Source organism: Anolis carolinensis, chromosome 6 (genome assembly GCF_035594765.1).
Source record: "Anolis carolinensis isolate JA03-04 chromosome 6, rAnoCar3.1.pri, whole genome shotgun sequence".
In the NCBI taxonomy this organism is placed as follows: Eukaryota; Metazoa; Chordata; class Lepidosauria; order Squamata; family Dactyloidae; genus Anolis; species Anolis carolinensis.
The window spans coordinates 55,353,148-55,367,355 of record NC_085846.1 but is presented as its reverse complement, the minus strand read 5'-3'; the positions used below and the strand labels follow the sequence as shown (position 1 = coordinate 55,367,355).

The 14,208-nt window shown below is 45.9% G+C and overlaps 1 protein-coding gene across 3 annotated transcripts in view; it reads left to right on the top strand.

The window, feature by feature from the left end:
* The window catches only part of rala (RAS like proto-oncogene A), a 52,846-nt gene that overhangs the window by 12,756 nt on the left and 25,882 nt on the right, over positions 1–14,208 (top strand). Inside the window, exon 2 of one of the 3 annotated variants that reach the window (XM_062957002.1) lies at positions 9,094–9,180. The exons of 1 other annotated variant lie outside the window; for it this stretch is intronic. The gene's annotated coding sequence lies outside the window, so the exon portion shown is untranslated. Of the gene's footprint in view, positions 1–9,093; positions 9,181–12,237; positions 12,419–14,208 lie in introns of those variants that run through there. One more of the 3 variants, XM_008112862.3, reaches the window with a different exon arrangement.

The following is a 14,208-nucleotide window of genomic DNA, read 5'->3' as shown; positions in this document are numbered from 1 at the left end:
CGAGTGCTGGCCCACAACACCGGCTGGAACGATGTAGCCCTCAGGGGACAATTCCGGGAGGGTCTCAACATTGAAATGCTGGAAGAAATCTCCAAGGTGGATCCTCCCCAGACCCTCGAGGCACTCATTGATCAATGTTTACGGGCTGAAGTCATGATTGCCAACAGGAAACAGTGGGTTCGAGGCCAGGGCAGTAGAGCCGGGGCAAAACCCCCCGCTCCCGCCAGCGTTCAGCCACGTCCGGTGTGGAGACCCCCACCGCCAACCCCATACCCCAGAGGAGGCGAGGAGGTGCCGATGCAGTTGGGCAATGTGCGTCCCAGACTAGATGCCGCCGAGAAGGCCCGTCGTCAACGCTTAAACCTCTGCTGGTACTGCGGGAACGGGGGCCACTTCGCCAGAGAGTGCCCAGCCAAAGGGAAGCCTGCCGCCCGTCTTGCGGCGGCGTCCTCCACGGAGACGAAGGCGTCTGAGCCGACTGGCACACAGCCGGCGGGGGAAGCCAACGACCGGGTGTAGAGGGGCTCGCCAACCCGGTCAAAAAATCCATCCAAGAGCCGCCAACCGGGGTCCTGTTCCTTCTCGTGGTCACATTATGGTCAGCAAAAAGGGGACCCGTCATGATCCACGCCATGATAGACTCTGGAGCTACCAACAATTTCATCGATAGAGAGTATGCCGACTCTCTGGGATTACAATATCATGATTTCAAGAATGCCCGTGTGGTGCAAGCCATAGACGGCCGTCCCCTCAAGACGGGCCCCGTAAGCCAGTGGTCGGAACCCACCAGGATGTGGATAAGGGAACATATGGAAGAGATTTCCTTCTTTGTTACCGAGGTTCCCCATTTCCCTGTGATTTTGGGAATTCCATGGCTGACTCTCCACGACCCTAACATCTCCTGGTCCAACAGAGAACTGCAGTTTGCTTCACCGTATTGCCAAAACCATTGCCTCGTAGCCAAGGTATGCCATGCCACGGACACCGAGCCCATCATCACCTTGCCAAAGAAGTACTCCGAGTATTGGGATGTATTCAATGAGAAAGAAGCCGAAAAATTACCCCCACATAGACCTTATGACTGTGCCATTGACTTGGTGGAGGGGGCCCCGATCCCGCGAGGGCATCTCTACTCCCTGACTGAACCAGAGCAAGAAGCTCTCAGGGAATTCCTAGAGACAAACCTTCGCAAGGGATTCATCAGACCCTCTCAATCCCCAGCCGCCTCCCCAGTGATGTTTGTGAAGAAGAAGTCAGGGGAACTACGCTTGGTGGTGGACTACAGAGCATTGAACAATATCACCAAGCGGAACAGCTATCCCCTGCCCTTAATCTCGGATCTACTGGATCGGCTTCGAGGAGCCAAGGTTTACACCAAGCTGGATCTTCGGGGGGCTTACAACTTAGTTCGCATCAGGGAAGGGGACGAGTGGAAGACCGCCTTCCAGACCAAATTCGGATTATTTGAGTCCCGAGTTATGAATTTCGGTTTATGCGGAGCCCCCGCAACGTTCCAGCATTTTGTCAATGACATTTTTCAGGACTATCTAGACAGGTTCTTGATAATCTACCTGGACGATTTTTTGGTGTTTTCCAGATCACAATCAGAACATGAGAACCACGTCAAAATGGTGTTACAACGATTGCGGGATCATGGACTTTATGCCAAGCTGGAAAAATGCGCTTTTGATCTACAAGAGGTAGATTTCCTTGGTTACCGCATCTCGCCTCTAGGGCTTTCCATGGATCCAGCCAAAGTTTCAGCAGTATTGGAATGGCGGGCGCCAACTAACAAGAAAGAGGTGCAGCGTTTCTTGGGGTTCGCGAACTACTACCGCAAGTTCATTCCAGATTTTGCCCGCTGGTCCGACCCCATCACTAGCTGCATCCGTGGAAAGCAGCCTTTCCGCTGGACTGATCAAGCAGAGAAAGGGTTCCAGCAACTAAAGAAACTATTCACCTCCCAGCCAATTCTACAGCACCCAAATCCTGGAACCCCTTTTGTGGTGCAAGCGGACGCCTCTGATGTGGCAATTGGGGCTGTACTCTTACAACCGGTGGGAGATCACCTCCACCCCTGTGCCTTTTATTCTCGTCAATTAACCACACCAGAGAGGAATTACACCATTTGGGAAAAAGAACTACTGGCCATAAAGGCAGCCTTTGAAACTTGGAGACATTGGCTAGAAGGGGCCAAATTTCCCATTGAAGTCCACACTGATCATCGTAATCTAGAACATCTAAGAACTGCCCGCAAACTAAATCAGAGGCAGCAACGTTGGGCTTTATTCTTTGAACGTTTCAACTTCCAGATCCATTATGTGACCCCAGCCCAAACCAAGCAAGCAGACGCCCTGTCACGTAAACCGGAATACGCTGCAGGACGCAAGGAGACCTTTGAATCCCAACTGCTACAACCTGAGAACTTTGCCACGCTCACGGTGGGGAACACCAAATCCATTCCCATTGGTTCAACTTCCCCTACTCCAGGACCCATCTGTGCTCAAGAAATCAGGGCTAGTCAGCAAGCAGATGCCTGGGCGCAGGACCAACTTCGCCAAGGTCTGCATTTCCCCTTTTCGCTTAAAGATGGGCTGCTCTGCTATAGAAATCATGTTTATATCCCACCCGGACCGGGCAGGGAAAAAGCGCTTCGTCTGTGTCATGACTGCAAACCAGCAGGACATTTCGGACTATTTAAAACTATGCATTTGATCCTAAGGGATTTTTGGTGGCCCAAGATCTGCAAGGATGTGGAAAAATATGTCAACACCTGCCCAGTATGCCAGCGCTCCAAGATACGAAGGGAGAAGCCCTCAGGGCTTTTACACCCCCTTCCTACCCCATCTCGCCCATGGGAAATAATTTCCGCGGATTTCATCACTGACCTACCACCTTCCTGTGGATTCACCACGATCTTAGTGGTGGTGGACCTATTCACCAAGTTAGCCCATTTCATTCCCTGCGAAGGCCTCCCCACGGCCAAGGAAACTGCGGATCTATTTCTTCAACATGTTTTCAGACTACATGGATTGCCCAAGAGTTTAGTCACAGACCGTGGATCTCAATTCACCTCTCGTTTTTGGAAGGCACTACAAAAACTATTGGGCATAGACTCTCGCTTATCTTCAGCTCATCATCCCCAAACAGATGGGCAAACGGAGCGCACCAATGCCACTTTGGAGCAGTATCTTCGCTGTTATGTAAACTATCAACAGGACAATTGGGCTTCTCTGTTACCACTGTCTGAGTTTGCCTACAACAATGGAGTTCAAGCTTCTACAAAAGAAACGCCGTTCTTTGCAAACTACGGCTTCCATCCACGTTTCTTCCCCCCTGTCATTGAAACTTCAGAGGTTCCCGCAGCAGAGGATTGGCTGCAGGAACTCACAGCGGTGCAACAACTTTTGCTCCAGCAACTGGATCAAGCCAAGGAGGACTATAAACGCCACGCTGACAAACATCGCCAGCCGGGCCCCGAAATCAAGGTAGGAGATCGGGTTTTCCTGTCCACTCGCTTTCTGCCCTCCCACCGCCCTTGCCGGAAGTTAGATGCCCGTTTCATTGGTCCCTATCCAGTGGTGGCGCAATTAAACCCCGTGACTTTCAAACTCCAACTTCCGCGTTCAATGCGCATTCACCCAGTGTTTCACCGTTCCCTGCTCCTTCCGGCGGATGGTGTGCGACCTGATACAGACCAACCGGCCCCCCCTCCTGTTTTGATGAATGGGGAGGAGGAGTTCGAGGTTGAGGACATTTTGGATTCCCGCTTTCACCGCCGCCGCCTACAATATCTCATTGACTGGGTGGGTTTTGGCCCTGAGGAACGCTCTTGGGAAGACGCCTCCACAGTCCATGCTCCTGATCTAACCCGTCGCTTTCATCAGACCTATCCCACCAAACCACGACCTCGCGCCTCGGGGAGAGGGCCCCAGTTTGGGAGGGGCCTTGAGGAGGGGGATAGTGTGATGACCCATGGGCCTTGTAGTCCTGCTCAGGACATTGTAATTCCTGATGAAGATGAAAACTTGGGTTTTTTACCTTCCCAGTCTGATCTGGATTCCTCTCAGCCAGATCTTTCCCAGGCAGATCTGGGAACCTTGCACCTGCAAGAAAGTTGTCTCCCAGAAGTATGTCAAACAAGCCCAGAGCCTACTTCTCCCGTATTCTTGCGCCGGGAGTTTTGTAAACAACAGAGAAGTTTGGATTCAGCTTCGCGCAGGAGTGCGAGGATTGCAGCTAAGAATGTGGCCAATTAAGACTGCTTCTCGTGAGAATCTTTGGGGAGTCTCACATCTGGTCTCAGAGTTAGCTTTCGGTTCTGATTCCCAGAGAACTGCTTCGGCGGGAAAGCTAGACTCTATTTAGGTGTTTTACCCGCGTAGTAACTTCGCGGAGTCAATTCGTCAGCCTTCGGAGCGAGTTGTGTCTGGACAGCGCGCTCCGATTCAAGCCTCGCTCCTGCTCAAGCCTTGCCTTGCTATCCAGCCTTCGCCTTGCTTCCCAGCCTTGTTTATCTACGGACTTTGCCTTGTTTCCCAGGATCAATCCTTGCCTTGTTCCACGGATTTATCAAGTAATTCCACGGACCTTGTTCTTGTTCTTAGTTACCTTGTTCCACGTTCAAGCCTTGTTTCAAGTATCAAGTTATTTCCTAGCCTCGCTCAAGTTTCATGGACTAAAGGACCTTGTCATCTCCCCTCACTTTGCCTGGCAAAGTGAGTGTTTCGGTTATTGGATTACAACTTTGGACCTTAATATTTCTTATTGGACATTGCTTTTTTGGACTAATTCTGACCTTTCCTGAAAGGTCTAATTCTGAACTATTTTATACACTTGTTTTTATTAACTTTATATATTCCTTCAATAAAGATATTAGATAGATTCTGGCCTCTGTGTATGGTTATTGGTGCTCTGCAGCCTGGGTCGTGACAGTAGGCAAGAATCAGACATGCACTGAGTCTACAAGGCCATTCAGTGCTCATCCACCTCCCCAATCCCTACATTCACACTTGGCCTCCAAAAAAACAATTACAATAATAACAATGACAACAACAACAACAAGAATCTACACCATCACAGGCAAGAAGCAGCCAGGCACTGAGGCTGAGAGGCCAGTCAGTGCTACACTGGGCCTCCAAAAAACAATATAGTAGCATCTAACTTATCCAGCCTTCATGACCACTACAACAACAATAATAAACACCTACACAGGCAAAACAAAAAAAGACTATTGTACCACAATAAATATATAAACCGCACTCAGCAGAATCAGACATCACGATTAACAACAAACCAAAGACAACAGAGATCTCAAGCAATTATCAATCAACAAAAAAATTGAAGAAGGTAACAGACTTCAAATACTACTACTAATGTGAGTATAAAGAAGGGTGGAGGTCACAGCATAAATACAACCTAATGTAGACTGACCAACACCACCAGACCAAGCCACAGCAACGCGTGGCCGGGCACAGCTAGTAAGTTACTATAAGATTGTGGCTAACCTAGCTCACTATTTTATCTTTCTATTTCAAATTCACCTGTGATCTGTGTGTTTTATATGGCACATCTCCTATACCTCTTGTGTCACTACTGAATACTCAATTTCTGCATCCTTTGCTGCATCATTTAACATGTAGTATGGAGTGACAAGATGCGACTATGCATTTTGCATGCAAAAGATCCTATATTCATTCCAGGTAGGGCTGGAAATTATTTATGGATGAATCCTGGGGAGCCACTGTTTGGTAGAACAGAAAATACTGAAGTAAACAAACCTATAGTTGCACTTAGCATAAGGCAGTGCCTGTATTGTAGTACTTAATTATATCTTGGGTATTTCAAACAATCACGCCACTGTATTGGAAATATCACGGAAGACTAGTGTATATCAGGGAGATAGTATGGTGTCACAGTTGCTCTGTCTATTCACCTGAAAGAGCTGAATATATGAACTTGAGTCAAATTTAATTGAGAAAGAATGGCCCTGGAATGCAGAAAGCCTTGGACTGAAGAAGTTGCCCCTGATTATCATAATTTACCCAAACTGGATAGCCTCTGCTTCTTTATAGCCTGGGCACTGACTACTTGTTTAATGCTTCAGGTCCCTGATTGGGTGACCTGGCCAGTGCCTACTTATTTAATGTTTTGAGTAGCCTGATGAAAGGCATAATGTGATTCATATACAGTAGAGTCTCGCTTATCCAACCTTCACTTATCCAACATTCTGTATTATCCAATGCAGTCTGCCTTTTAGTAGTCAATGTTTCCAATACATTGCGATGTTTTGGTGCTAAATTTGTAAATACAGTAATTACTACATAACATTACCGTGTATTGAAGTAAGTAAAGTAAGTAAGTAAAAGTTTATTTGTATACCGCCCTCTCTCCCGAAAGGGACTCAGGGCGGTTTCCAATATAAAATCAGCATAAAACATTGTACAATAAAACACTGAAAACACTATGAAACGCTATAAGAATTAAAAACAAAAACAAAACATAACAATTGACTAAAACAATCACATAAGCAAAAGGAATATAATCACTCAAATAACATATGAATCTGCAAAGAAAAAAGAAAAAAGACCACTGGGATGGAGGAGAGGATGGCCTGGAGGGACCACTAGAACTAAAATACAATGTTATATTCTAAGATGCTTTCGGGCAGAGGAATATAGTGCAATGTTTCAAGTCAAAGAGATGGCCTGTGCAACTACTATAGCTATGGGCTCGGTTATCCAAAGGCGCAGCGGAAGAGCCAGGTTTTAAGCAGCTTTTTGAAGGAAGCCAGGGTGGGTGCTTGCCGGATCTCCTCCGGAAGGGAATTCCAGATCCAGGGAGCAACAATAGAAAAGGCCCGCTCCCTCGTCCCCGCCAACCGAGCCTGGGATGGTGGCGGGAGCGAAAGAAGTGCCCTACCGGATGAACGAAGAGGACGAGTGGGTTCATAGCGGGAGATGCGGTCATAAAGGTAGGCGGGTCCAAAACCGTTTAGGGTTTTATAGGTAAGAACCTGCACCTTGAATTGGGACCGGAAAATAATGCTTTTTCTGTCAGTTTGTTGTAAAACATGATGTTTTGGTGCTTAATTTGTAAAATCATAATTCAATTTGATGTTTAATAGGCTTTTCCTTAATCCCTCTTTATTCAACATTTTCACTTATCCAATGTTCTGTCAGCCCATTTGTTGGATAAGCGAGATTCTACTGTACTATGATTAGTCCAGTTAAATAAGACATAATTCTTAGGTAACTGAAGTGTTGATATAAGTCAATAAAAGTTAGCTTTATATTGAACTTCACTCCAGACTGATATCTGTGCTGTAGGAGTGGCCATGGAGCAGCCTTCCCATTATTCTGGGGCTCTCGATGAGATTGAGAAATAGGCTTGCTAGGTTTGTATGCTACATTTGATGTTTTGCTGTTTATCAATAAAATCTTGTATTCCTAACCACTTGTGTGTTTATTGTCCTTAAATCCAAAAAGTACTCTTTGCCCTTGGCAAAACAGTTCAATTGTTTACTCACTTCAAAACAACCTGGTGAATACTGGCTCATAGTGACTTTAGCTGGATTAGAGATCTGTCTTTTTTACTGGATTATAGTTTATTTTGCTGCCCAATGCCTTGCTTCATTTGCTCAACCAAAGGAGATAAGGCAGTCCCTGAGTTACAAACATCCGATTTACAAACAACTCATAGTTAAGAATGGGATGACACAACAGGAAGTGAGAGGAATCTACCCATAGTAAGGGAAATTCACTCCTGAGTTATCATGCAGAAAAGGTGTCTCAACTGAAGCTTTATCACCAATCCTTGTTTCCACAACAAGCCACATTTTTCAAAATCCAATTATCACAAGGACAGAAAGTGACGTGAAATCTTCTGATCAGGAGCACAGGCAACAAAATAAACACCACAGGGATGTTAACCCTTCCCTATGCTATCCAAAGCTTTCTCATGGGTGTATACGGGAAATATGTATATGTATGTTTATGTATATATGTATGTGTATATGGCTGGAGTTACACTTTAAAATGTACCTGTTCCGACTTACAAATTCAGCTTAAGAACAAACCTACAGAACCTATTTTGTTCATAACTTGGGGAGTGCCTGTATAACCAAATTATAAAGACACTATTGTGAGTTTACTAGAATTTACCCCGTTCTGTTTAAAACCTTTTACTGTATATGGGCAAACATGGGACCAAAAGAACATAACAGGTGGGCTTGAAAACCTGAGCTTTGTGCCTGCTGGAAGTTTCCTAGATGTTTAATGCATTAAGATAGTGAGTAATAGTGATTCTCAAAAAGCATTACTACATAATTGTGGGAAGGTTTATGTGTCGCTCTATCTGTATATAACACAGAGAAGATAATGTCAAGAATTGCTTTATCTAGAAGTATCAGAACTGGAGTTGCATCTAAAGGCACTGGCATGAAGAAAATCTATGTTATGAAATTTCATTTTCAAAACAGTCAGAAGCAAGCCCGGCTTTAGTCCTTTTGCTGCCTGAGGCAGAGCAGGAAATGGCATACCCATCCACCCAAAACCGAGTATGTGGTATTAAAATGATTTTGGTACCTGAGGCAAAAAATGCCACAATCACCTTACCTTCCTGACAGTAAAAATGCAATAATTGCAGATTGAAAAATGAAGAATTTGCTTCCCTTTCATGGCACCCACAATCTGCTGTCGTATGTGGTGTTCTCTCTCTCTTATCTGCTTTGGCAGTATAATCTCATATAATCCAATTCAAAACAGATAATGTGGATTATCTGTTTTGATAGACTGGATTATATGGCAGCGTAGAAGGGGCCAAACAATGTAACACGGTTTTTTGTGGGCTATAAATGTTATTTTCTAATTGGTTCTATCATAAAAACATGGAAGCATCTTATAAAACTGCAAAAACCTTGTTTTTGCTAGTTTTTCAATGAATATCTTGTAGAATCTCAACCAAATTCAACACGGTTTGTGGCAGCCACAAAAACGAAGTATCTGGAGTATAACAACTATTTTCAAAGTAGGTACAGTAGAGTCTCAGTTATCCAACCATTGCTTATCCAACTTTCCGTATTATCCAATGCAGTTTGCCTCCCGCCCGGATCCACAACTGTTTCTCTAGGCAGCAAGGACTGAACTTTTTGCGGATTTAACTTCCGACAATGTTGTTACTGTAAGTTCATTTATGCAGTTCTATCTTTATTTGTAGTCATTTTTTAGTAGTAAATGTTTTTGTAGTCAATGTTTTCAATTGTGATGTTTTGGTGCTAAATTCGTAAATAGAGCAATTACTGCATAACATGTGCTGAACTGCTTTTTCTGTTAAACATGGTGTTTTGGTGCTAGACTCTACTGTACTGCACAATTAAACAGGAAATACTTTCAAACCAGAAACAACATTTTTCAAGTTTTGTTAAATAGTGTTGTGAGAGCCTACACCTCCATACAATGCAATATGGCTGTCAGATACAGTGGGACAGGAGGGCCTTAGGGCCTTCTACACTGCCATATAGTCCAGATTATCAAAGCAGACGATCCATATAATCTGCTTTGAACTGTATTATACAAGTCTACACTGTCATATAATCCAGTTCAAAGCAAATACTGTAATCTATATTTTATATAGCAGTGTAGAATGGCCTAAGGTTTTCACCATTGAAAATCCAGAGTCAGAGGTTGGATCTACACTGCCATATAGTCCCGATTATCAAATCATAATCCACATAGTCTGCTTTGAACTGGATTATACGAGTCTATGTTGCCATATAATCCAGTTCTGTATTTTTATGGTAGTGTAGCAGGAGCCTAAGATTTTCACCATTCAACATCCAGAGGCTGGATTGACATAGCCATATAATCCAGGTTATCAACTGGGGTGGAAGGGCCCCAAGGCAGATTATCCACATTATTTCCTTTGAACTTGATAAGAGTGTACAATGACATGTATCCAGTTCAAAGCAGATAACCTGGATTTTATATGACAGTGTAGATGGGGGCAGAGAGTGGAATCATTTCACCTTCTCTAGTTTCGTGATGTCAAAAACCAGCTCTCGATGTGGGCCCCTTCCACACAACTGTATAAATCCAACACCCACATTGAACTGGATTACATGGCAGTGTTAATTTAGATAATCCAGTTCAAAGCAGATATTGTGGATTATCTACCTTGGGGCCCTTCTACCCAGCCATATAACCCTATAACTCCAAAAAAAACAACCCTCTAAAATCACGACATTAAATAAAAAATAACACTCAAAAAACAAGAGAATTCCAGACAGAAAACAGTCAGGACCAGCTAACACCTCCCAACAAAGGATTTCCTCAGGTACAAAGCAGCCAGTCCTTGAAGCTGCAAGACCATTAAATGCTAATCAAGGTGCCCAATTGCTACATTAACACTTGCTTTAAACAGGCAAGAGTTCTTTCTCCCACCCTGGACTTTCCAGATATATAAACCCCTCTTGCCTCGTTTTCAACAGACCTCACAACCTCTGAGGATGCCTGCCATAGATGCAGGCAAAAGGTCTGGAGAGAATACTTCTGGAACATGGCCAGACAGCCCGAAAAACTCTCAGCAACCCAGTGATTCCGGCCATGAAAGCATTCGACAACACAATTATAATTTGGTAGTAGTAATAATAATTTCTTACCCGCCTCTCCTTACAGCACTGGGAGGGGCACAACATAGTTAAAAACACATCATCACAACACATTATTTAAACATATGCCTATGGAATATATATACAGTAGAGTCTCACTTATCCAACACTCGCTTATCCAACATTCTGGATTATCCAACTCATTTTTGTAGTCAATGTTTTCAATACATCGTGATATTTTGGTGCTAAATTTGTAAATACAGTAATTACTACATAGCATTACTGCGTATTGAACTACTTTTTCTGTCAAATTTGTTGTATAACATGATGTTTTGGTGCTTAATTTGTAAAATCATAACCTTTTTCTTAATGCCTCCTTATTTTCCAACATATTCGCTTATCCAACATTCTGCTGGCCCATTTATGTTGGATAAGTGAGACTCTACTGTATATATATTAAAATACAAAGTGTTCGAATGTCATTAAAATGCACACAGGATAAATGAAAATTCCCATGTAAAATACATGAGTTTCTTTCAGAGCTGTACTACTGTACAGTTTCTGGAAAGCAGGACAGCAGAACCGGGGTTTTCTTAGGAAGACCTGGGCCCTTCCACAGCTGAATAAAATCCCACACTATGTGCTTTGAACTGGTTTATATGGCAGTGTGGACGCCGATAAACCAGTTCAAAGCAGATATTGTGGGTTATCTGCGTTGATAGTCTGGGTTATACGGCTGTGTGGACGGGGCCTGAATCCACACTACCATATATCCCAGTTCAAAAATGTGGGGTTTTATTCAGATGTGTGGAAAGGGCCTTCATAGTCTGGGGGCCCTTCCCACAGCTGAATAAAATCCCACATTATCTGCTTCGAACTGGAACATATAATAGAATCATAGAATAGTAGAGTTGGGAGAGACCTCATGGGCCATCCAGTCCAACCCCCTGCCAAGTAGCAGGAAATCGCGTTCAAAGCACCCCCGGCAGATGGCCATCCAGCCTCTGCTTAAAAGCCTCCAAAGAAGGAGCCTCCACCACAGTCCGGGGCAGAGAGTTCCACTACCGAACAGCTCTCACAGTCAGGAAGTTCTTACTAATGTTCAGGTGGAATCTCCTTTCCTGCAGTTTGAAGCTATTGTTCTGTGTCCTAGTCTGCAGGGCAGCAGAAAACAAGCTTGCTCCCTCCTCCCTATGACTTCCCTTCACGTATTTGTACATGGCTATCATGTCTCCTCTCAGCCTTCTCTTCTGCAGGCTAAACATGCCCAGTTCTTTAAGCCGCTCCTCATAGGGCTTGTTCTCCAGACCCTTGATCATTTTAGTTGTCCTCTGGACATATTCCAGCTTGTCAACATCTCCCTTCAATTGAGGTGCCCAGAATTGGACACAGTATTCCAGATGTGGTCTGACCAAGGCAGAATAGAAAGGATATGGCAGTGTGGACTCAGATAATCCAGTTCAAAGCAGATATTGTGGCATTTTCTGCCGATATCTAGTTATATGGCTGTGTGGAAAGGCCCAGGGGTGTGAGTCACCCACCGGGCCCTGAGCGCCTAACTCTGGCGGGCCGCGCCTTCTGCATCCGGCTCTTTCCGGCCCCGCCCCCCGCCGGGCCCAGGAAGCGCCCTGGAGGCCCCGCCCCCTGCTTCTGGTGCCGGAGGAGGAGGCGCAGCAGCAGCAGCTGGGGCTGCCAGGGAGACTGACGGGAGCGCCTCTGAAAAGCCCCTCCATTCTGCTGGAGCCTACCGGGGCAGGAAAGAACGGCGCAGGCCTCCCTCCCTCCAGAGCTTGCCGCGAAGGGTGTGACTCGGTGAGCTCCTCAGCGCCGGGAGGGAAGGAGGGAGGCAGGCCTGAGGGAAAAGCGCGGGCTGTGTGTGTCTGTGAGAGAGAGCCGGTCTTCTCCTCGCGCCCCTCTCCCTTTCTCTCTCTCTCTCTTGCTCTCCTTGCCCCTCCCCGCCTCAGGCTGAGCTCGCGGCCTGTAGGGCTTCCCTGGGAGGGAGGGGCTTCCGCCGCGGCCTCTCCCCTCCGCAGTGCTGAACTCCTTCGGCGTCCTTCCTTCCTTCCTTCCGAAACCGGGGGAAGAACAAAGGAGTCGGGCCCAGGGCCCTTTCCTGGTCGCGAGGGGCCAGAGGCTCCTGGGAAAGCCAAGCCCGGGGTGTGGCGGGTGTCTCGCGCTTCTGCTGCTCTTGGCCTTCAGTGCCAGGGAGGCTCCCTTCAGGGGTGAGGTTGCCAACTGTTGAGAGCCCTCGTTTTCATCACCTGCAAAGCCATGCCAACTACTGTTTATTTATTACAATATTTATATCCCGCCCTTCTCACCCAAGAGGGCACTCAGGGCGGCTTACAGTAAAACACATATATAAAAATTGTACAATGCACTATAAAACAGTTTAAAATTATTAACTTACACCGGACATTCATAAAACACATTATAAAATACAGATGGGTGTATTCAAGTTTAAAAGACTGGGTCTGTCAATTGAGTTCCAGCATCATAATAATTAGCGCTGCTAATTGTTATTTGAAGGCCTGGCCCCACAACCAAGTTTTGACTTTCCTATGGAAAGATAGGAGGGAGGGAGCCTGCCTGACTTTACTGGGGAGGGTGTTCCATAGGAGGGGAGCCCTGTCTCTCATCCCCGCCAGCTGCACCTGTGAGGCTGATGGGACTGCGAGCAGGGCCTCACCTGATGATCTTAAGCTTCAGGGTGGGTTGTAGCGGGAGACATGTTCAAACAGATAAGCTGGGCCGGAACCGTTTAGAGCTTTATAGGCTAAAGCCAGCACCTTGAATTGTGTTCGGTAGCTAATCGGCAGCCAGTGAAGCAGTGAAACAGAGGAGTTGTACGCTCCCTGTATGCTGCTCCAGTTATTAACTACTTCCTTCTGTAGGCTACATCAGGCCCCTAGTTCAGGCATAGGCACACCTCCGCCCTCCGGGTATTTTGGACTTCAACTCCAATTGTGGGAGTTGAAGTCAAAAACACCCTTAGAGCCGAGGTTTGCCCATAACTGCCCCAAAAGGTAAAGGTTTCCCCTGATGTTAAGTCCAGTCGTGATCGACTCTGGGGATTGGTGCTCATCTCCATTTCTAAGCCAAAGAGCCGGCGTTGTCCATAGACATCTCCAGGTCATGTGGCCGGCATGACAGCATGGAGCGCTGTTACCTTCCCACCAGAGCGGTACCTATTAATCTACTCATATTTGCATGTTTTCGAACTGCTAGGTTGGCAGGAGCTGGGGCTAACAGCAGGCGCTCATTCTGCTCCTGGGATTTGAACCTGGCACCTTTCGGTCCACAAGTTCAGCAGCTCAGCGCTTTAACACAGTGTGCCACACTGCCCTAGCCAAAAAGAAAATTCGGGATGACTTTTCAGGACAGCGTCTCTGTCCTTGATCTGGCACAAGATCTCAAGAAGTCCCTGAAATTACCCTCATTGTGCAAAGGTTCTTCACAAGTAATAGGTCCTGAATCATCCCTCTGTCTTTAAATCAGTTCTTGTCGGCCACAAATGATAAGAGCAGGGGTCCCCAAACTTTTTAAACAGGGGGCCAGTTCATGGTCACTCACCGTGGCCACCGTTGGAGGGCCGGAATATA